Here is a 25202-nt window from a genome sequence, read left to right on the forward strand (position 1 = left end):
ATTTAGTAGTATATATATAACTAATTTTTTTATCACATTAATATAGTTTGAATGGACACCATATGAGGATTCGCCAATTCGAGAAGTCATCTCCGAAGAATTCTTTGTGAATCTCAACGTCTAGAACGTGAAGGTCTCATTGGTAGTGTATGCTACCGTTGAGATGCACGAGACCGATGGAGTGTTGCAGCAGTTCAGATTTCGACAAACAATTCATGTGGCACTTCAAGACCTTGATAATCTACATCTTATCGACTTACGACGGCTGGATGAGAATTGACCAATATTTCACTTCCAACATATCAACATGTGGAATAATCGGCATGATTTTTTACCTAGTCGCAAACCTATTATCATTCCGGAGTTAGCATGCAATCCGAAGTACATGCCATGGTTTAGGATCGATGACAAGCCATATTTGTACAGGGAAGAGGCGAGGCGTCAACATCCCATACGAGTAGACCACGACGACCCCCTTTAAATCCAAAGGCTGGCAAGGCAAGTCTATCATCAGCACCCACACATAAGTACTATATGTTGCACCACATTTTTTTGCATCTAGTCCTATGTTAGGTTGGACTCTTAAACATCCATCCCCGATGTATTACACGCCCATGCCATCTATTTTTCTAACGATGACTTATAAGCCGTCTATGTTTCAGGCACCGACGGAGAGTTCAGTCGTTATTCTATCAATTTATGGGACTCAACGTAGTTATGCTCATTCACCGTTTGTGATGCAAACGCCTCTGAGATCTTTGTTCTACCAAGCTAGGTCATCTTCCCAACCACCTATTTCTAAATAGGAGGATTCAAGATGGCAACCAAAAATGTAATGATCAAAATCGATCGAAGGCGAAGAAGAGGAGCTATTGAGACCATAACCCCGCCCAAAGGCTAAACCAAGAAAGAATCCAGCGCGTAATTGTCAACCACCCTGATATGGCACAAATTCTGACTGGCATTTGTACTGATTAATTTTATCCTTGTATCTAACATTTATATTGTATCCATGATTTTTATTATTATATTTTTAAAGGAATATTGTTATCATTTAACAAAATGCTAGTTGATATTTGTTATCATTTTACAAAATTAAAGTTGCAATTTGTTATCTTTTTACAAAATGAAAAGTTGATATTTGTTATCAGTTAATAAAACCATGCGTTTACATATTATAATGGAATTAATATTTTTTTTCTAGTTTGCATCATCCTTTCGATGTGGATGTGACGACATTGTATGGCCCGGATTCCTACACTATCCGCATAACCTCAGTTGGGTTGACCTGTCCTGAATATCCATGTTGTCGCGTATTCAAGTCGGCGTCGGCCAACCTTTTGGTTTGTGTTGCAATCTTCTATCGGGTAACAACTTAAACGGAACACTGATACAGGTGACCACATATGTTCATTTGAGATTGGTGGGAATACGTGTTTCCACACGTTGTACAAGTTTTCTAATTTGTACACTTCCTCTACAAAGCTCATGAGATCAAAGTGTAGATTGTTAAAATCACATGAGCACTGGAAAACGAAATATGTCAAATCTACCACAGTCGCAAGCCCTATTTATTAGGTGTACATGGTACACTCCCCTAGCAATACCTTGGTCCTGCCTGTCGAACACCGTTACCTGAAACCAATGGTCTTCATACTAGTGAAACACTAAGTGCAAGCAGTTTACTAATGTCGTAGCCTTCTTAATTTGTTTCATCACATCCGAGCACCATACATGGCCTCCCTGCAATTGCCCAACATAAATTGTCACTCGCTTTGGGAACAATTACACCAAATAGAAGTATGTCTCTTTCACAATCAAGGTTATCGACAAATGACGCGTTCCCTTTTAAAATAGAATTGATGCATTTTGCCAAATTTGAAGTTATGTGGCCATATCATAGACCCCAGTCGTATGATTGTTTTCGCTAATCGAAGGGTATATTAGGGAGGTAATGTGCCCCCGCATGGTTAGTTAACCGTAAGATTTCCAACATCCCATGAAAACGACCCTTTATAAGCTCGTACCCTATCGATAGAAGTGGATAGTGGCAATTTCATACCAATGAATATAAAAAACAAAAGGAATATTACAAACCAAAGAATATTAGTGGCGATTGCATACCCATGTTGGTCACTTGTGCTCGCCCAACAGTAGAGGGATATTTCTGGTAGTAGTTGGACGCAACGTGCCTTAGACAATACCAATGGTCTACGTGGTCCCAGATGCTTCCCTGTCGTTCAATTATAGATAGTATTCCAATTCCCTAATCTGATATGACGCATATATTAGGTTGGAGTAGACATGGCTCCTTAACCTAGACAAAAAGAAATCCCAATCATCTGTTGACTCCCTTGATGTTATTGCGAACCCAATTGGAAGGATTCTCTAATTACCATCTTGTGCTACAGCCAACAACAGTCGATAGGTATATTTATCATACATAAAGGTACCGTTTGTTTGTACCAATGGCTTGTAGTACTAGAATGTTTGAAACTATTGCTTGAAGGTCTAAAATAGACGATGGAACACTCGACATCCATGGAGCAAGTTGTGGTACATGGGTCTCACTTTTAGATTAGTTACGCAACCTAGGATGTACCTCTCCAACACTCGACACCACTACCATACCTCATTGTATGACGCGTCACACCTATTGTGCATCAGCTCCAATGCCTTCTATTTTGCTATCCACACCTTACGGTACCAAAGCGTGTAATTGAATTGGTTACGAATATTTGTAATTAAAACTGACACAACAGTCCTCAGGTTTGCTTTCACCATTGGTAGTATTACGCTTGTGATAATCTCTAAATCCAATTTCGGATGATCCCGTGAAATACCTGCAACGCTACGAGTACGTTAAATAAAGTAATTCAGCTATTTCGTAATATATATTGATATTGATACTGTACCAGTGGTAACACACGTATGCGGATCGATAAACTTTTTTATCGTCACAACCTTGGCTTCTGACTTCTTGCTGATAGAAGCCATGATTTTTTATGCGCATAGATTGCCTCGCATTGCACAATTGACCTCAAACTTCTCCAATTGACCTCGCATCACTTCACTGTAGCGAGAAAATCATCTTTAGTGGAAAAATCCTTGCCCACTTCCAAATCACCCGAATCCAACGAAGAACTTGCGTGACCCGGCCTCATGTGTGGTAGTTCTACAAACTCCAACCCATCCTTTGTCGATAGATTGACATTATGCATGTGGGCTAGAGGTGAGTTTGCCATGAATCGTGGATCTTCTTCATCTTTATCTTCACCTCATTCACCATCTTCTAGTTCAGTTGGAATAGGCTCCGGTTTAGAAAATAATGTAATTTTTGAACTGTCGATATTGGGCTCTCGGATTGGATTCACATCAGATTTATTGCCATATTCATTCTCGGACCCACCAATATCTACCGTGTTGGATATCCCCTCACCGGTAGATGTCGTAAGGAGTACATCATCCCTTCTTATATAGTTGTCAAAACGTCCAGAATCAATTGTCGGTTGCCAACAATTGAAAGTTTCTGCCATTCCCCAGTAAGTATTCCCAGCGTTGAACATCGACCGACCAAGGTTCATGTCCCACCCACTAATCGAATGTTGCGTAGGGGTCGCGTATTCTATTCTATTACCAAAACTCGATTGTTCAATATTCTTATTGGGAAATGTGCCTATATTGTAGTAAACATGTAACTATTTTCTATTTATTTGAACGATGAATAAATAAAGTTAATTTCACATTTCACTATTATGTCTTTTGTATTTCTATCTTTTATATTTTGCATGCATAGTGAAATTATGAAAAACAAATATTAGCTCATTAATTGTCTAAGTTCAAACTGAAGATAAGTGGCATTGTAAAAATGTTTACATTGAGGGAAAGACAACTTACTTCAGTAGATAATCTAAATAAGTCTGTAATCTCGTAAAATAATTGAAGTGAGCATTTGAGTCAAATAATGAGAAGGATTATTATGTCGTCTAGAATTCTAATTTGGGAGATGGTTAGTCTTGGTTCTCGGAGCAGTTGACTTCACGGGTAGAGACATAGATGTATTCATTGGTAGAATGATACATTGGACTGGACCTAAGATGAATTAATTCTAAATCCGTTTGTGAATTAATTCACTTGTGACATTCATGGTGTGATTTACCTAAATCCTGAGTCAGCCATTGATCATGTGTATGCAACTCATGTGCTTTGATATGAGTGGAGGCATATGCTCTAAAGATGATCGAGCTCGTAGCTGGTATGTTGTGTAACAAACTGTTTTTCAATGATATTGAAAATAGTGGTTTCAGGACTACAACTCCAATGTGTCAGTCCATAAATATTAACTGTTTAATATTTACATGGTCATTAGTGTCGTATTAAAATTTGGTTCGAAAATTTTATTGTTTGGATAGTTAATTAAGTAAAAAGGACTAAATCATAAAAGTTGAAAAGGTTGATTTCTATTAGTTAAATTTATCAAAAACCATCACTACTTTAGTTGACGATAATGGGTTTAAAATTAGTGAATATTAAATCTATGTTAAAAGGGTAATTTTGTAATTAGGTAAATAAATGGTTTTAAACAAAACATGTTAAAAAAATTCATATCATCATCTTCTTTCATCTTTTACAATCGAAACCCTAAAGGAGGAAGAAACACATTCCACCAAGCTTTGACTTTGTGATTAGGTAAGAAAATATCGCCCGCTTTTAGTAATTTTTATGTTTTTGAGCTCATATTAGCTTGATCTAGTTAACCCAGGAATTAATTTGCAAAACTATTAAATGTTGTGGATTTTTACATTGATGTGTTTAGTATGTTTTTGAAGTTTTGTGATAGATTATTAAGCTTGATTGTTTAATAGGATTATTTTGTAAAGTAGATTTTAATAATTCTAATGTTTAAGGCCTAAAATATGAAAATAGTAAAATTATTTGTACTTCTTGTGAATTAATAGTAAATATGAACTGTAGTGAGGTCCTAAATAGTTCGGTTGAGTTTGGTTTTAGTTGAAATTGGTTAAATTGCGAGTTTGGACTTAATGACTAAATTGCATAAAAGTAAAATATTGGGGGTAATTTTGTAAAAATGTGTAAAAGGACTTAATTGCATAAAATGAGTTGATTTTGTTGTTAGAATTAGTTAATTGAATGAAATTATTATTCTAGATCAAGAATGAGTTGAAAATTAAGGAAAAGAGAAGCTTACAGAATAGTTCCTATACCTTCTTTATTGCTGTAGTTTAATCTAGTAGGTTCGTTCAGTTTAATTTTAATATAGTTTAAATATATGTGACATGAATTTAATTCTTGAGTGTTGAATAATGTATTAATGCTTGTAATTGAGAATAGAAGTAATGAATCGTTATAACATTGTGTACTGATGAAATATTCTGAGCCACGTGAACGTAGGATAGAGTACGATTGACATGCCAATAGGTTATTCTGCGCGCGGTACGGGATTGGTATAAGATGTGATGACGATTTCTGTATATCTTTTGTTCACTGAATATGCCGAGGTCTTACATTTGTTGCGGACTATTGTGTTATATTACAGTGTTTTTCTGATGTGTTATGGGGGAGGATGTTAGCCTAGGGATAGGCATTTAGTGCCGAGGTGTGTTATCAGTTGGATTGGCTCATATGAGTGGTTGGTGTGTTCTAGATGGTTAATCGTGTACTCATATCTGTATACCGTTCATCGGGCAATGTTTTATTGATCATTGAATGTTATTGAAATATGGAAATTGATTTGCATTGTTGTTCGAGTATTACTCACCTATTGTGAACTGTGAATGATAGGAACTCTGTTTACTAATCTTGTTAATTGAATTATTAGGTTTAATTCGGTAAGCTTTATCATTTAATCAACGAACTTGCTAAGCTTCATAAAATCTTACTCGTGTTATTTGTATTTTCTTTATAGATTACGTTTTGTCGAAATCGGTTGGTCGGATCAAGTTGAAAAATCACACTATCCAATGATCTTTTGGTAGATTTTGAATTACATTTGGCTCATATGGCATGTAATAGGAGCATTTGATTATGTTTGTAAAGGTTCCTAAGTACTTGTAATGTGTGTTTGTGTGCATTTGATGTTATGATATGAGTAATTAAATAAGGTATGCATTGTTTAATGCCAAGTTTAAGCATAAGTGGGCAAGCATGAAATGGTAAGTTTGACATGATTTAGGTATGGTATGTTTCGATTGAAAGTAATTTGTTTTGTGTGTGTTATGTGGCTTGTATAATGTAACTAAGGTGGTGAAATGCTAAGTGATTGAATTGTGGTGTCATCGTTGACACATTGGTTAGACTTCCGGTTGATGGTTTGGCATGTTTTGAGTTTTATTGAAAGCTCTTTAAAGTCTTTAGAACACGTGCTATTAAATATGTTTAGGTACTTAAGCAATTGGATGTGAAATTGGCAAGTTTTGGGTCATTTTTGGGAACACACGGCTCTAGACACGGGTTGTCACACGATTGTGTGTTACACACGGGTAACCTACACGGGCATGTGCCCCGAACGTGTTAGATGCACGGTTCACACGGGATGACATACGACCTGCGACATGATCGTGTGACCTAAGTCAGTGAGTTACACGGGCGAACAGACGGGCAGACACACGGGCGAGTACACGGGTGTGTGGAGTAGTTACACAGGCATGTGGAAAGCCACACAACCATGTTTGGAGCCACACAGTCTGGGTTTTATCACAAGGCCGTGTAACCCTTGTATTGAAAATTTTTAGTGTTTCCCTAAACGTTCTAATTTATTTTGAATTTGTCCCTAATTATTTCTAAACTATTTTTGGGGCCTCGTAGGCTTGATTTAAGGCCCGTAAATATATGTTCTACCTTAATCTGAATTATTTATGAAACTGTTAATTAATTTGGTAAACTTGATATTATTTGTTATTGAATGCTCTGAGTTGTATGGTAATACTCCGTAACCCTAATCAGACGACGGATACGGGTTATGAGTGTTACATGTTGGGTACATGAATTCTGTATGGCATGAATTTACTAGCAATAGTGGATTTCATAGCTCAATTAAAGTGTTAATGATATCATCTCATTGGCATTGTGTAGATTGATAAATATGGAACGTGGTCAAGAGTTACTTGTTCTCAAACGAGCAATTTATCACAGTCATTTGTTGATATTGATCATATTAATCACTAAGAAGATACAATGGTGACAATGAGATAAAATAGGATTGTATTGAATGAACATATTTAACTCAAAGAAATCAAGGATATCATATGAGGGTAACACACACATGATGAGGTCGTTGGACAAAACAGTTGGATGAATTGCTTTCGTAAAGAGTATACAATAAAGAGTTTTCAATCATGGTACTTCTTGTAGACTGACTCCATGATTAAGTAATTGCGAATTATTGGACCGATGCTTCTAAACATAATTGCAATTACTAAAGCCTAATTGTATATGTTCGATTGGTCCATCCGCTAGCTCAACAAAAGCTCGATCGGACTGCTTATGAATCAAAAGAAAATTCTACAACTTTAGAAATAATTTAATTGAGTCGATTTATTCGATGTGGAATTAAATTAGGTGGTCGAGAGAATTTTTCAACTAGAGAATTTGATTAAAGAATTTTCTTGAAAAATTAATTTGGAAAATCTAAGTGATTTTTGGGAAAATTAATTTTGATCAAGTAAAATTAAATTAATCAAATTAATTAAAATTAATGTGATATTTTTGGAAATTAATTTTCAAGTCAGACAATTGGTCTAATGGATAATTGAACTTGAAAATTGGACCTAAGATTGTAAATTGGGCTCGAGAGCCCAAAACCGAGACCAAGACCCAAAAACTAGTCGAACCAAGCTTGGTATGTGAAACTGAACCGACGGTCCAACTGTTGGCTAGACTAGATCAGTCGGGTCGTCATTGACTCGGATTGAACCGACAGTAACCGAACTGGCTTGGGGTGCTGTAAAGGTGTCGTACCTACATCACGAGACACGGCGGTGCCGACTTGTAACGACGGTGTTCCAGTGGTCAGCGGTGGTTGGTCTTTGGTGGTTGAGTACTGAATGAGTTATACTCATACTAGGACTCAACTAGTGAATTTGATTTCATATTATCTATTCCAAAAATAATAATATTTTAATAATTTAATATCAAATTTAATTTAATACTTATTTTAATAGTATTTTATTAATTTAATATTGAAGTGATTATCTCAGTATTAAATTTAATTTAATATTTATCTTGTAGATAAACATTTTACTATTTTAATAAGATTTAATATTAAAGTGATTAAGTTTAATTATAATTGAACTCTCTAAACTCTCCCTATATAAAGAGAGCATTGGGTCATTCTTTGACACACACTTGAGTTCAAGAGAAAGTTGTAAAGAAAAAAATTCTCTGAAGATATTATTTCAGTAAATTTCTAGAGGTATTTTTCTGATTTACAACTTGAACCAAAAGTTTAGAGAAATTATGAAATTACCTTACTGGTAATTTTTGTGAAAAATTTTCTGATTCAAAGTGAGCCCACAATCGACAGACGTGGAGGATAACGAAAAAGACTACTCGGTCGAAGTGATCATCTTAGACAAATAAAAAAGGTATAATTTTGATTAAGTGTTTATTACTTTAAATATTACAACCAAGATCTTGTTTTGAAAAAAAATTAAAACTGTATTTTCCCTAAATTTATTTTCCGCTACGTTTTTCAAACCCGTTTTTTCCAATAGTTCTGCCTCCCACGATTGAAATCTAAGGCCGAGATGGATGAGTTCCTTCCCATTGATGATTCCGGGATATCATAATGGGAACTTTCTAACAAAATGGTTGGACTATTGACATTTTCAACTGTTCTGGCCTCTTGAATAGGAGGAGATGTTGACAACTGCATGCCTTCATTTGGCCTTGAAAATTCCACATATAACTCGAGAAACGGTGATCCATTGTTGATGTGCGTCTGCACCATCAGCTCCAAGCCCCTAGCACCTTTGATATCAAATGCGTCATATCTCATGGGATTGACCGAAGCACAAAACCGATACTTAATAGACGATACTCTCATTTGGCTGAATCCGATAACTTTTCACCTCATTCTTTTCAGAAGTTCTAGAAACTCTTTGTTCTGGTTAAAAGCCAGCCACATTGTATTCTTCAATAAAAAAACCACGTCATTCTCGGTGTCATGGACCTCACCGTCGTAATAAATAATATCATTAATTCGTCCACTCAATTTTAACCAAATTATCTGTCGAGAGAAGTTCGAAACAAAAACATTATGCAAAAAATATAATCTTTTAAATAAATATTAACACAAAAAAATCAATGCTTATGCTTACTTTTTATACAAATAGTATCGTTGCTCCAACTTCTGCCTTCCTCGCGAACTTCTATTTTTCTAAACTTCTTCAAATTTTATTTCCTCGGCTTATGCCACTGGAGATTGAAATATGTTACATTTATAGCCTAAGGGATAACCTCTTATTTAATTTTGAAAAAATTCTCCGAATACTAGGGGATTGAAATTTGTAGAGAAAAAACGCTCCAAGCAAGACGCACTATTAGCAGAAGTACTGAAAACACGTCTAGTTGGATGCATTTTCAGTACTTTGCTGACAGTGCGTCCTGCTTCGAGCATTTTTTCTCTACAAATTTCAACCCCCACTATCCGAGACAAGTTTTCAGATATTCCGGGATTCTCGAGATATTTTTCAAAACCCATCTTGTCAAAAATAATATACTAATAAGTATTTAAAACTAGTTTTGCATCCAAGCTAAGTACTTCAAGTTTCAATTTTTAATCGATTTGCAAAATAAAATTTGAATATACGATTGGTGTAAATATGAATATTTTAAATATCAAAATCAATAATTACAATTATTATGTTAAAATTTTTATCAATTTAAAACCTAAAACCCTAAACCTTAAAACCCTAAAAAACTAGAAACCCTAATATAACAGTGGGAAAATCGCTCCCAACTAGAAGCATTTTATTGATGACACTTCTAAAACCAAGTATAAACTATCATTAATCATTCCATAACACTTCTAAACATTTTTAAGACTTAATATATGTCAAATTAGCATTCAAAAACTTCTTATAACACTTATTTATATCCTTCTAAGGAATATTATCTCAAGGTACAAAATGATATGAGGCATGCATGACAATGTTTTAAAACTACTTAGTTAATTTACAAAAAAAATTCAAATGGTTCTAATCCTATGTACATGCCATTCTATTACTAAAATTTAAGTTCTATACACTTCTATCCTTGGTTGATGATGAGATGCGGATGGCTACTTCAAAAGATGTCTTCAAAACAGTATTTACCTACACGTTCAAAACAACACATTAAGCTTGAGAAAGCTTAGTAAGTATTCAAGAATTCATATATTACCTTTGAATTCAATTAGCTAATTCTATGAATAAATAAATATTATTAACATGAATACAAGTATTAAACCAAAGATAAAATACATGGTAACAACTAGGTTAACTAACACATTTTCACTTACCATACTTTCATCATTCACTTATCTTTTATATACCACTCACATTACCCCTTGCAGACTTGAGTGAACAAGAAGGATATACAGAATGTACTCATAGTGTACACGAGCACATAAGTGCTAGATTATCACGAACACTAATAGTGTTAGAAAACAAGTACGGAAGTGCTAAATTCATGAGCTTGCTAAGGAATTCCTAATAGCATGACATCTATATCCCAAAATTTCAAACTTGTCTACAAGAACTTTAACATTATTATAAATCCAATATTCATCACAATCAAAAATCAAGTTTTCATAATTTCTTAGCGACACATAACTTTCAAACATTTTACAATTTAATCATTTTCTCCACACATATAATCACATTAACAATAACCACATACATTTACCACTTCCTTGAATTATTTCCATATTTATTAAGTTACAAATACTCAAATACATGAAATTAACATTTACGTTAGCATATAAATTTCAAAACCTAATTAAGTAATAAGAATTCTAAAGTACTTAGTATTCTTACTTAGGCTATGTTTTCTTCAATATTATCTATTTGTTCCCTCTTGTCTACACTCATTCCATCTTCTTCCTTGTCTTTCTCTTCATTTCATAGCAATTCCATAAAACATGAGAAATCATTATAATTATTTCACAACATTTTCATCCTCAAAAATTGTAATAAACATGATACTACTATTAAATCATGAAAATCTTACCTTATAACCTTAGTTTCTCACATTATCTAAAATTTCCCTCTCTTCAAACATGAACACTCCACTTCTAGCTTAAAAACTAAGCTTGTTAGGCTATGGTAACTTGATTTAGCTAAGGTTTCTATGGAAATTTGATGATTTCAAGCTTGGAATGGCCTTTAATGATGAAGAGGGACTAGATTGTCAAAGAAAGAAAAGTTTTTATCCCTAATTGTTGGTGATGTGAAAGAGATAAAGAAGAAGATGTAGGATCTTCTCCATCTTTCCTTTAAAATATCACTATTATAATAATAAAATATAATAATAACAATAACAATAATAATAAAATATAAAATAAAATATTATAATTTATTCATAAAAATCTATCCATAATAATTATCTGTTAGCTCTTGATAAAATTATTCTCCATGTCCTCACACATTTCACCACTAATTCAAATTAATCATTTCTTTGACCCCAACACTTTGTAAAATCCTACAATTTAGTCTATACTCTGGATTAATATTTCTCAATACAGCTGTCTTTTAAATTTTCTCTAGTTTCCTACTACCTTCTCCACTAACACTTATAAATCACATTTTATTTATTCTAAAAATTTCGACTTGTAATTGCTCAAAATAATACTAATATGATCGATGGGTTTTCGAGGATATTACATTTGTCCCCTCTTTAAAAAAAACTCATCCTCGAAATTCTACCTGATTCAAACAACTGTAGATGTTGTTGTCTCATTACTTCTTCACTTTCCCAAGTAGCTTCCTCCATATTCTGATGTCTTTAGAGTACCTTTACCAAAGGAATGTACTTATTCCTAAGCTCATCAACTTCTCAAGTAAGAACCTTGATTGGTCCTTCCTCATATGTCATGTTTGGTTGAACCTCAATAGCTTCTAGTGTAATAATATGTGATGGATCTGATATATACCTTTTTAACATAAAAATATGAAAAATATTGTGGATTCTTGTCAACTCTTGTGGTAATGCTAACCAATAAACTATTGGTCCAACATGCTCCAAAATATCATATGGTCCAATAAACCTTGGACTTAACTTTCCTGTCTTTGGAGAACCTTTTTCCATGGTGATACTTTCAGAAATACCTTATCTCTCACATTATACTCAATGTCTTTTATTTTATGATTTGCATAAGACTTCTATCTATCAGAAGCTAAATTTAAATAGTATCTAATAAAATTAACGTGTTCTTTAGTTTCTTTGATCAAATCTGAACCCACTAATTTGATGTGATTAAAGAACTCATTAATAATTATAATCATTGTCACCTTGACTTGAGTTTCAGCTTTTACTCCACCATCACAGTCGACCCCCCATGAAAGTCCTCTTGCCCCCACCTCTTACACAAGTTTTGGACAATGAGGTTAAGTATACTACTTTGATGGAGAAAAAAATAAGTTGATAATACTGGTGAGCCCCCTTTTTTTCCCTATGATTATGATTTCAAACTTATGTATGAGGTTTATAAAGTATCCTCTTCTGGTGGGATGAAACTTGCAACCCGTGACCGTATAACCACTTTCAACTGGGGGGCCGAGTTATACTTGAACCTGTTGATTTGCCATGATCTAAGCTATTATTTGCATCCCTTTTCACTAACTTTAGCATGTTTAATAAGCTAAATCAAGACATTTTAGTAATTATTTCTATTTTTATCATTTGATTCAGTAAATTATGTTTTTCTATAGTTTTTATAATATTTTTATATCTAAATAAGGTTATGTGGTTATGTAGGATGGATCCAGAGCTAAAAGTTCACATTCAGGCTGAAATTGATGCCAATGTCGCGACACCAAGACACCATTGTTGCGACACTAAGGATCGAAGCAAAAACAAAATCCTAGGACGAATAGAACTCTAATATCGCGACACCGGACACCGAAATTGGGTGTTGTAACAACGACTTCTGCGCATCCCAAAAATTCTTGCACACGACGACTACGATTTTAGGACAGTTAATGGTATTTTCCAACTTAAAACCCTAATTACCATTATAAATGAATGGGCACTTTAGTCTTTTGAATTTTTCCTATATAAAGAAAATTATAACCAGATTCGAGAGGGGATGGAACACAATTTATTGTTTAGATTAAAAATTTTCTTTCGTTATTAGTTTTTACTTAGTTATTTTTTTGTTCACTTAATCGGAAGATCCTATTCCCAAGTGAGACTATCGCGAGTGGAGAATGTTTCGAAAACACACTTCTACATCAATTAATCAATGAACATTATCTATTTCTTCTTTTCTTCTATTATTTATATTTCTTTCTTTAACTCTGTTAATTGAATGTTTGTGTAAATATTAGAATAAATTTGTGCTTTATAAATATCTTGCATGATTTAATTGTTTAATCTGATTAATTGATTAAGTAAATAATTATCTAAATTTGGGTATTTGTTCAAGAGACTTAGTATACTAGGATTGATGACCCTAGTAGAATATTTAGATAGGTGAGACCGAAATAGTATTCGTGTACCTAGGTGAGACCGAAAGGATATCTTAGGTGGTAATCCATAGTAAAGATGAGACAGAAAGGGTATTCCTAACTAAGGGTGGTAAGTACTTAATTAAAGGTAATTATTTTTTAGTTAATAATTAGGTAACAGAATTGGGTATAGGCTAGAGTAGCTCGCGTAGTTGAAACTAGGAATAGGAGAAGCCAATAACTTAACTTAGGTTTAGTTTTAGTTAATTAATTAGATTAGATTATTTTCAGTAATTAACTTAATCATAATTTTCTTCAAATAGCAATCCCTTGGATACGATCCTCGAAATACTTACCAAGTGTTTCGTTGTAAACTAATTATATTATAATTTGATTTGTTCGCTTGCAAATATTGCACTTAACTTTATATATTTTTATTTGCATGATTTATACCCTCAACATTCGCACGTCGAGAGGCAGTCACCCGTGACTGTGTAACCACCGCCAACTGGGAGCCTTAGTTACACTTCAACCCGTGATCGTATAACGATTGTGAACTGGGAGCCCAAGTTGCAATGTGACATCTTCTAAGATGATGATACACTCCCTACACGACACATGAAATGTGTGGGTCTCCGAGCGTCGTCGCATCACCGTGAACTCAAACATACCTTAAAACTATCACAATTTCTCCCTAAAACACAAATACAAATAAATATTTCTCCCCAAATTACGAACACCCAACAAAAAACAATTTTTGAAAGGAAGAAAACATGTCCTGTTGGAAGCGTTTTTTGTTTGTCTATCTAAAATCGGCCTATATCTCTAAATTTGGGAAGAAAATGTCTAAATCCCTAATTAACTTTAAAAAACAACCTTTTTTTTATCTAACTTCCCTTTATATCCTCTATTCTATTTTTTCTTTTCTTTTTTAGCTATTAGGAATACTAATAAATTTTAAGGTAAACAACAAAAATTGTCACTTTTGTTTGCCTCAGATTATATTTTAGTCATTTATGTTTGAAATGCTACATTTTAGTCTCTTATGTTATTGTTTTGTTACGGAGTGGTCACTCTAAATTTAAACTCTGTTACCTCCCTATCGGCGGTCCTACGTGGCAGTCCAAATGGGTTTTAAATGCCAACTTGGATGTCCTACGTGGTAGTCCAAATTAAATTTATTTAATTAAAAACCTATTTTCATCCCAACAACTGGATATCCAAGTTGACATTTAAAACCCATTTGGACTGTCATGTAGGACTGCCGTTAGGGAGGTAATGGAGTTTAACGTAGAGTGACCACTTCGTAACAAAACGATAACGTAAGTGACTAAAATGTAACATTTCAAACATAAGTGACTACGATGTAATCTGAGACAAACAAAAGTGACTATATTTATATTCTACCCTAAATTTTAGGGATTAATAGTTAGAGTTAAGTTGAAGATAGGCAAAAAGAAAAAGAAAGTAAAAAAAGCTTTTTTATTTATTTATGAATTTCAGGTATTTCAAATTTAGTGATTTTTTTATCAAAGTAACATAAAAAATAATAATTATACAAATGGGATGAGTTGTAAATTAATTACAAAAATAAGGTGTTTTCATCAGTAAAATTGGGTGTCGAGGCGACACCTGTTTTTCTCTGCTCACTTTTGGCTTTTACTCTTTTTTTTTTAATTTGGGTAGTTGTGGTATAATTTTGAAATTCTTACCTCTAATTTACTGAAATTATAGGTTAGTCATTGTATTATCATTTATCATAATTTAATCTTTGTATGTTTTTGAATTTAAAAAGTTAGCTAAATTATTTAAAACTATTAAACTCAATCATCAAATTACGTACTTCAAGATCAACTGTTTATCAAATTCACATGCAACGGATTAATAAGGTCATCAATTCAATAATTTATATGTGGCAAATTAGAAAATTTCGATAATTTTATGTTTTTATGTTTTCTCATGTTTTAATTATTTTTCTGTATGATATATGTTTTCTATAATCATACAATGTCTAGTATTGCTAAATTCTTTTTAAAGATCTTATTATGAATTTTTATCTCTTTACTTTATAGAAAAATTGAGAAATTAATCTCTTTACTTTAATTTGTTAAAATTTAATCCTCGTAAATTATTAAAACTAATCCAATTGTTGACAAAAACACATAAACTTAAACCATTAATTCTTTTCTAATTTACCATGTATAAATTATTAAATTGATGATTTTATTAATTATGATAATAAAAGGATTAACTTCTAAAGTATAGAATTCAAAATTATATTACAACCGCTTCAAATTTAAAATAATGGCTAAAGAGTGAGGAGGGGAAAAGGGGTGCGTGAACAATTTGACTTATACCTTTTTCTATTAAAATATTTGTTGACACCATTTTTTTGTAAAAATGAGGTCGACTTAGATTTTGAAAATAAAATGAAAATAGGAGTCGCCACCAATTTTTTTTGATGAGGTGTGATCGGGTCACCTCATAAAACTGTTGTTTTAATAAACGGTTTGGATTTATTAAAACAATACTTTTGGTCTGTGGAATTCAGAAAGATGGGTTCGGGAGTCGGTTACATACGAGGAAGGATTAACACCCTCGTAACGCCCAAAAATTGGTACCTAGTTGATTATTTAGTGTCTTAATGTCGAAGATTGAAAACTTTAAAGAGTTTTGTTAAAAATACGATCCTTAAAAAACTCAAATAACAGGGGTCAGAATTTTAGGATTCTATTGTTTTGAAGGAATATCACATCCAACACGTTAGGATACAATATTTCAAACCTTCGAAACCAAGATTACCTTATGGTTCCCAAAACTTGTACTTTGAAATTTTAAGAGGATATTTGGCTATTTGGTCGAACAAGAAATCGAAACCCAGAACGTTAGGGCACGTTTTCTCAAATTTCCAAATGTAAAATACTGCCTTATTTTGAAAATTTTTTGAATTTGAATGAGTACTAATGAAATATTTAAAAATAGTATGCGTATTTTGATTATATTAAAAAAGAAATCGTTTTTTTAAAAGAGGGGTCGTACACGACTAATAATGATAATACGATACTCATTTAAAACAATCATGACATAGTATGCATCATAGAATACACATATAACATTGATACTAATAAATTTCAATGTTAACATGCATTAACAAGAACAATTATGCCAATGACAATAACACAATAACAACAATTATAATAATAAATTTATTTTTTTGAAATTATTTAACAAAAAGCAAATAAATAATAATAGAATAAATAGCATTATTAATGGCAAGCATAAAATAAACAAATCAATGAAAACAACAAAAAATAGATAAGATAAAATAAAAATAAAAAAATATAAATTAGATTACAAATTGAAAATAAGTAAATGAACGAATAAATTCAATATTGAATGAGACAATTAATAAACCCTTTTCCCTTTAAAAAAAACAAAAAAAAGAAGTTAAACGGGCTAAGGATTAAACTGAAATTGAAGTGAAATTCGGCGTAAATATTGTAAATAATAAGAGGTGCACTGCCAAGGACCACAATAGAACACGCTCGAAGGATGAGGGACTGATTGGGCAATATCCCCATCCCTTATGCGCGACATTTTGCACAGTACTAAACTGAAACAAGTGCAAAAAATATAGGGTCAAATTAAAAATGCTAAAGAAAGGACAGAATGACCAAATTGAAGACAAGTAACAAAGCGGAAGGACCCACAGCACAAATAGCCCACTCGGCCTTGAAACCACGCGGATCCTCTGCTTAACCGGGTTGGATCTTTGGGTCAGACACAAAACGGCGTCGTTTTGGCCATGGTTGCTAAGGCTCAAAACAGCGCCGTATTTCACCCCATATAAATGCCAAAAATCAGAAAAACAAAATTAGTTTAACCTTATTTAAAAAAAACACAGAGAGCCTTCTAGCTCTCTCTCTCTCATCCTTCAAGTCCGACCAAGGCACTAGCGAGCCCTCACGGTGGCTCCGCCGTAGCGCCACCGCGCTGAAAGGACAAAAAACGTCCAAAATCCCCTCTCTTTTTTTAAAAAAATGTTTTCTTTCACGCACAAACCCGATTTGGGTATTTTGAACTAAAATGAAAGGAAAAGAAAAGAAAATGGCCTTTCGGCCTTACCGTCTCCCCTCTTAACAAATCCTCGAACGAAACCCTAGGGGTTTCCATGACTCGGTCGAACGAATGAAGCCTCCAACGGCGGTGCACTGCAAGGGACTGGTATATTTCAAAACCGTTTTCTTTTATTCCTCTTTTGTTTATTTATTCTGAAATAAATCTATAATAACCAAGCTATGAAAAACCACCTTCAATAGTTTGGAAATCTGTATTTTTTATTACTTGTATCCGAAAATACAAAGAAACTGCTTGGGGCTTTTATAGCTAGATTACAAATGTTTAATCTCCGTTTCATTTTTCGTTATCTATTTGTTTTTCTGCTTTGGTCCTTTTGCGTGTTGGCTCTCTTTTCAGGTGACAGAGCAGTGTCAGATGCGTGTGGATGGGGCGCTGGCGTGCGGCAGCGCGAAGGGTACGCGTGGAGGCCACGTGCGGTGCTGGGCATGGGCAGTGTGCGGCACACCTTAGGGTTCCCTTAGCTGAAAGTTTGTTTTCCATTTGGGCTAGGGTTTCTGTTGTTGGGTCATTTGGGTTTAGGGTTAATTTTGGGTAATGGGCTGAAACGATTTGGGTTTGTTAATTATTTTGTATTTGGTTTTATTTGTTTTATTTGGTTTTGGCATTGGGCCCGGGTCAAAATTGGGAAATTACAGCTCCCCTCTTTGATCGTTGTCGTGTAACGAGAATAGAGCAAAGACCAAGAAAGACCCAGTCTCGACGATTCTTGACTTGTTGGTGCTCATCTTCTTTCGATAGCTTCATTTCAGTCCACCGTATCTTATTGCTTTGATCCACTTCACGGCATCTTTAGAGAGATATGACTTCAATCTACTCTGCTACAACTCCATGGGGATGAGATTTCTGGTTTTAGTCTGCTCCACTGCAACTTCAGTGAGATAAGACTTGTATCTTCAACCTGCTCCACTACAACTTCAGGGAGATAAGGTTTGATATGATAAGATCTAATTCGACCTACAGCAGCTTTAGAGGTATATGATTCATCATTTTTAATCCGCTCCACTACAACTTTAGGGAGATGGGATTAGTAGTTTCAGTCTGCTTCACTGCAACTTCAGGGAGATAAGACTCGCTATCTTCAGTCTGCTCCACTGCAACTTCAGGGAGATAGGATTATTGGCTTTAATCTGCTCCAGTGCAACTTCAGGGAGATAAGATTCGCCATCTTCAGTCTGCCCCACTGTAACTTCAGGGGGATAAAACTTGTTTTCTTCAGTCTGCTCCCCTTCATCTTTAGGGAGATAAGACTTGATATGATCTGCTCTACTGCAACTTCAAAGAGATAAGATTGGTAATTTATAGCTTTAATCTGTTCCACTGCAACTTCAGGGAAATAAGATTCGCTATCTTTAGTCTAATTAACTGCAATGTCGGGGAAGTAAGATTTGCTATTGTAGCTTCAATCTGTTCCACTACGCTGCCAGGGAAGTAAAATTCGCTGTTGTAGCTTCAATCTTTTTAACTGCAATGTCAGGGAGGCAAGATTCGCTGTTGTAGCTTCAATCTGTTCCACTGCACTACCAGGGAGGTAAGATTCGCCGTTGTGGCTTCAATCTTTTTAACTGCAATGTCGGGGAAGCAAGATTTGCTGTTGTAGCTTCAATCTGTTCCACTGCACCGCCAGGGAAGTAAGATTCACCGTTGTGGCTTCAATATTTTTAATTGCAATGTCAAGGAAGCAAGATTTGCCATTGTGGCTTCAATCTTTTTAATTGCAATGTCGGGGAAGCAAGATTCGCTGTTGTAGCTTCAATCTATTCCAGTGCACCGCTAGGGAAGTAAGATTCGTCGTTGTGGCTTCAATCTTTTTAATTGCAATGTCGGGAAGCAAGATTCGCCGTCCGTTGTGGCTTCAATCTTTTTAATTGCAATGTCGGGAAAGCAAGATTCACCGTTGTAGCTTCAATCTGTTCCACTGCATCGCCAGAGAAGTAAGATTTGCCATTTTGGCTTCAATCTTTTTAATTGCAACCTCAGGGGTGTGAGTAACTCCATTGATCTGCTCTTTGGGGAACATGACCTGTAAAGTCCATTTTATGAACCTATTTATGCCTAATGATTAGGTTGTTATGATTAGAATGAATCAGATGCTCCTAACTAGATGTGTATGTATGATATTTGCATGAATACAGAATGTCATTTTTTGAGAATGATCCCTTTTTAATGTTTGGGTTGTCATTCCTCGTTGTTCATCAAGGTTTTATCACTGATGCCTTCTTGTTCAGCTGGTATCTTCAACGGAAAAACCAAAGAAATTGTTTCAATTTAGACTATTCTTTCTCAAATGCTTTCAACGCTTAAGTTGGTTAGTTCTAAACAATAGCCCTGTTTCAGGTCCTCGTACTTATTTAGAAACCTTTTAGAGTAATATACAGAACTCCTTCTATTCGAATGTTATCAGTCCATTAATCATTATTTCAATGAAAAATGCTTGAAAAAGATTATCAAAATGGATAACAAAAAGTTTTGAGAGCAAAGCTTGAAATGAATTAATCAATATAGCAAATTTTACTAGAATAAAAAATAAGAATAAATTAATCAAGATGGCGTATTTTTCCAAAATACAAAAATGAATAAAATAGAAATAGGTGCCCCAGATATCGCAGCATGAGCTTCTCTGCCTCAAACATCTTGAGGACCCTTTTGAACTTGATATGTGTTTAGAAGTCCTAGAAGACTTTGTTGATGCCCCAAGATGTAGCATCTCTCCTTTTCATTATTTCGGAGAGGACAAGACTACCGCATGCCCCACCTTCAATCAAAATTTGAACTACCCATTCCTGGGTTTTCAATTCAAAACCCCATTGGTCTCAAGGCGCCCTTTTGCGGGTTTTCACCTTGACCTCTCCTTTTTCTTTTTTGTTCTTCTTTTCTTTTCTTTTTTTCAAGTGAAGTATTTATTGCTTGAATAAGAATTCTTAAGATTAAGCAGGTTCTTGCCATCCATCTTGGTCAATATCGACGCTTTTTTAGATAAGGTCTTCCACATAAGGTCCTTTCCAGTTTGGCATCCACTTTCTTTTGAAGTCCTTTTGTATGGGAAAGATCTTCTTCGATATCAGGTCCCCCTCATGGAATTATATGGGGCGAACCTTTTTGGTGTGCTCGCATCATTCGCTTTTGGTACATTTGACAATGACGGATAGCTTTCAACATTTTTTCTTCAATCAAATTTAATTGATCATATTGGGCCTGGACCCATTCTACTTCATCCAACTTCAACTCTGACAAGACTCAAAGGGAAGGAATATCAACTTTGATTGGTAAAACTGCCTCTATTCCATATACCAATGAGAAATGAGTTGCCCCGATAGAGGTTTTTTATTTTTGTTTTTTTGTTTTTTTTATTTTTTGCCTCCACCGTACCATTCATTTTGAGGCGACATGGTGTTAATCTTGAACAGACTGCAAATTTCTGATGTTGTGCTGTTGTTTAAATTCAATACATGGTCTAATATGATCCCTTTTTACCATTCCATATTGACATATGATTTTCAAGAATTTGCTGACTGTTGACTTCGTGACATTGGCATATGAAGTAGTTCTACCCACTTAGTGAAGTAATCGATGACCATAAAGATGAGTTGCTGACCATTAGAATCTTTTTGCGCGATCAGTTTGATGACATCCATGCCCCACATTAAGGAAGCCCATGGCTTCCATTGATTGTTTTGTAAGGTAGGATCTTGTTCTGCCATCCTTAACAAATCAGGAGATAAGTTACAATCTCGGTCCCCTTCAAAGTCTTGAGGTTCCTCTGGATACATATCTTGCTCAAAAGGAGGTTCTGAGTCAATAGCAGCGTCGTTAATGTCTTTGATATCTGGAGACCTGTTGTAGGGACGAAGGTATATCCAAATAATAAAAGAATCTAAGAATATTTATCTGTACAGTATGATTATGAATGAAATGGAAACAATGAAAGAATATTTGTTCGAAGTGAGAAACAAAGATGCATTTTTATTGAAATAAAGATATTGAACATAAGCCTATCTCACAAAAGGATTCTTATTGCTCCTAGGCTTAGAGCAATAAGCGTGTTTTGGACATTACTCTGAATTAGGTCTAAAAAATACAGGGATCTCTTCCACAGTCCAATTGTTTAAAACACTCCCAAGTGTGTTAAGGGCAGATGCCTTCCTAGCTCATTCTTCGGATACGGTGTTAACATTCAAATTTCCCAACATTCCTTCTGGGCCTTTGACTTCCTCAAAGAATTCCAACTCTTTATTATCCATTAGATTTTGCACCAAGGCTTTGAATTCAGCGCAGTCCAGGATTTCATAGCCTTTTTCAGTGTGGAACTCACAGTAGCTCCTCATCCCTTTTAGTCTTTTCTCAAAATTCTGAATAGTTAATCTCATGTCCATCATTTGTTTCAAAACCCATTTCAGTGGGGTTTTTACTTCTGCAACATTGGTTATGGTTTTTTTCCTCTATTCTCAGCTATCGCGTTTACCCCTAGGTCTAGATGACTAGGTAACAGATTCCCTGCTACATTTGGTCTTGATGGGTCATCAAATTTTACGATCCCTATCTTGATAAATTTTTCAACTAGCTTCTTGAACGCAGTGCAGTTTTCAATCGAGTGCCCTGTAGTTCCCGCGTGATACTTGCATTGGGCATTCACGTCATACCATTTAGGGTACGAGGTTTGCATGAGTTCTGAGTAGAATAGAGCTATTACATGCACATCAAATAGATTATGATACGGTTCTTTATACGTCATTGAGATGAGTGTGAACTGGAGTGTTTCTGTATTTGGCCTCAAGTTGGATTCTTGCCTTGAGGTGCCTTGATAGCGAGTAGTCATGGCCCTTGGTTGGGCGATGGTGACTGATTTGGAATACCATTTGTTCACATTATTCACTTCATTTTCATTTTTTTTCGGGGTTGATCTTTTAGCGCTTTCTCCCGCGTCTATCTTTCCACTTCTTATGGCGTTCTCAATCATCTCTCCAGACATTACCATATTTGAGAAGCTCATGGTAGCACTTCCCAATATATGGTTAATGAATGGGGCTTTCACAGTGTTGATGAAAAGCATCGTGGTTTCTTTTTCCAAAAGAGGGTGAACTTGCGTCGCCACTTCTCTCCATCTCTGGGCGTATTGCTTGAAGCTCTCACTTTGCTTCTTGTCCATGTTATGTACTGTAATTCTGTCGGGCGTTATGTTTGTCACGTGGCCATATTGCTTCATGAAAGCCTGTGTCAAGTCCTTCCATGATTGAACCTTGGCACGACTCAGTTGGTTGTACCATTTGTCAGTAGATCCAATCAGACTATCTTGGAAGCAATGAATTAACAGTTGCTCGTTATTAACGTATCCCTTCATTCTTCGGCAGAACATCGTGATGTGAGCTTCAGGACAACTAGTCCCATTATATTTTTCAAACTCTAGCATTTTGAACTTAGGTGGGAGCACCATATCAGGAACCAAACTCAAGTCTTTGGCGTAAACTCCACAATGGTAGTCAGTGTTCTCCATGGCTCTAAATTTCTCCTCTAGCCATTTACACTGGTCGTCAAGTTGTTTTGGCAGATCCATTCTTGCCTTTTCCATTTTTACCACGTCATTAAGATTAAGGATCACGGGATTGGTAGGGTTATCCTCGGGATTAGAACCCGAGCCTGTTGGAAAGTTCATCGATGCTGGGCCACCGACCTGATATTAGGGTTTGATGGTGACAGGTACTCTTTGCGGGTACATATCTTGCTGTGCCTAGGTGCTCAATAGGGTGAAACCTGGAAGATAAACAGGGTCCTCATGATCAACCCTAAAATAAATTACAGGGCTTTTTCTTTTTTCATTCCCTCTAGCCAATAACTGCGCCAATTGGTTCATCATAGTTCTTTGGGATTCTAGCATGTCTTGTTGGATTTTATCCAGTCGCTCCTACATCTGATCTTGCATCTCATTTTGCAATTGTTCTAATCTTTCTAACCTCTGATCCATTGCTTTTGTTTTGCGACGGGTACCATAGTGATATTTGGTTGGTGGATTCTTATTGGTTTCTAGATTAACTAAAATAATCTCGTTTAATTCGGGCTCTTTCATGAAATTTAATGCAAATGATGCAATGAAATGTATGCAGATGAATGGAATGAATGTAAAAAGAGACGTTGATTCTGATTCAATTCTATTAGAACAACTTTACTAGAAAACAAATCTCTTTGCATAAAATGGATATATTGATCCTTTTCTTTATGTTCAAATGCTAAGATCGGCTCTTGAGAATTTTCCAAAAGGCGCCTCTTCGATCTCCTTTTTGCTTGATCCGAGTCGCGGCCCATTGTTCACTCATCTTCGTGACGCTTGTTGGCTCCTTTAAAAGAGTTGGAACATTAGCGGCTCTTGAATAACTTTCGTCAACTTGAATCTTCGAGCCACAAAGTGAAGCCGTGTACTCATTCATCAAACTATCACCTTTACCTCGTTATGTTTTCGAGGACCATATTCGGACGACCGTATTGTCTTCCATTTTATCAAGAAACTCATTTTCTTATGACAAGCTCTCTATTTAGACACTGAGCATGAATCAGCACCTCTTTTATGATGAAAATGTCATGTAATCACAGTCAAAGCAAAAACAAAGCAAGTTAGTATAACACAAAACTAAAATTCAAAATATACAAGAAATAATAATTAAAACTACTATTTAGGAAACCACTAGGGTTCGATGTGGTTCTACCTAAGGTAGGCTCCTAGGGCTCATTATATGCAGTTTGGTTCTAAAGTAAAGGTACCCGAACCGCCAGATTCCTCTATCCTCATCCATTATAGGCTCATATAGACCGAGTTCAGTTCAGAGGAATAAATTTCCTTATGGCCATGCGGAGATGAAAATCTCACGAAGGCCTAGGTACAAATGTATCCCGAAAGCGATTCACTATCCCATGCGGATGTGAAATCCTCACGAAGGCATAGTTTCTCACTCCCACTTAAAAGGGTGTGACTAACGGTCATGCAATGCAATGTGAGGAGATATAAAAAATAAAATACAGAACATAATGAAAAGTATAACTCAAAATAGAGGAAATGCAACGAGAGGATCATAAGTTAAAACCAAATTTTTAACTTTCGAAAAAAGGACAAAAATTAATCAATTTACGGCTTGACTCTCTTGAACTTCCCCAGCAGAGTCGCCAAGCTATTGACACCATTTTTTTGTAAAAACGGGGTTGACTTGGATTTTGAAAATAAAATGAAAATAGGAGTCGCCACCAATATTTTTTTGATAAGGTGTGATTGGGTCACCTCGTAAAACTGTTGTTTTTAATACACAGTTTGGATTTATTAAAACAATGCTTTTGGTCTGCGGAATTCAGAAAGATGGGTTCGGGAGTCGGTTACGTACGAGGAAGGATTAACACCCTCTTAACGCCCAAAAATTG

Source organism: Gossypium hirsutum, chromosome D03, assembly GCF_007990345.1.
Source record: "Gossypium hirsutum isolate 1008001.06 chromosome D03, Gossypium_hirsutum_v2.1, whole genome shotgun sequence".
Classification (NCBI taxonomy): domain Eukaryota; kingdom Viridiplantae; phylum Streptophyta; class Magnoliopsida; order Malvales; family Malvaceae; genus Gossypium; species Gossypium hirsutum.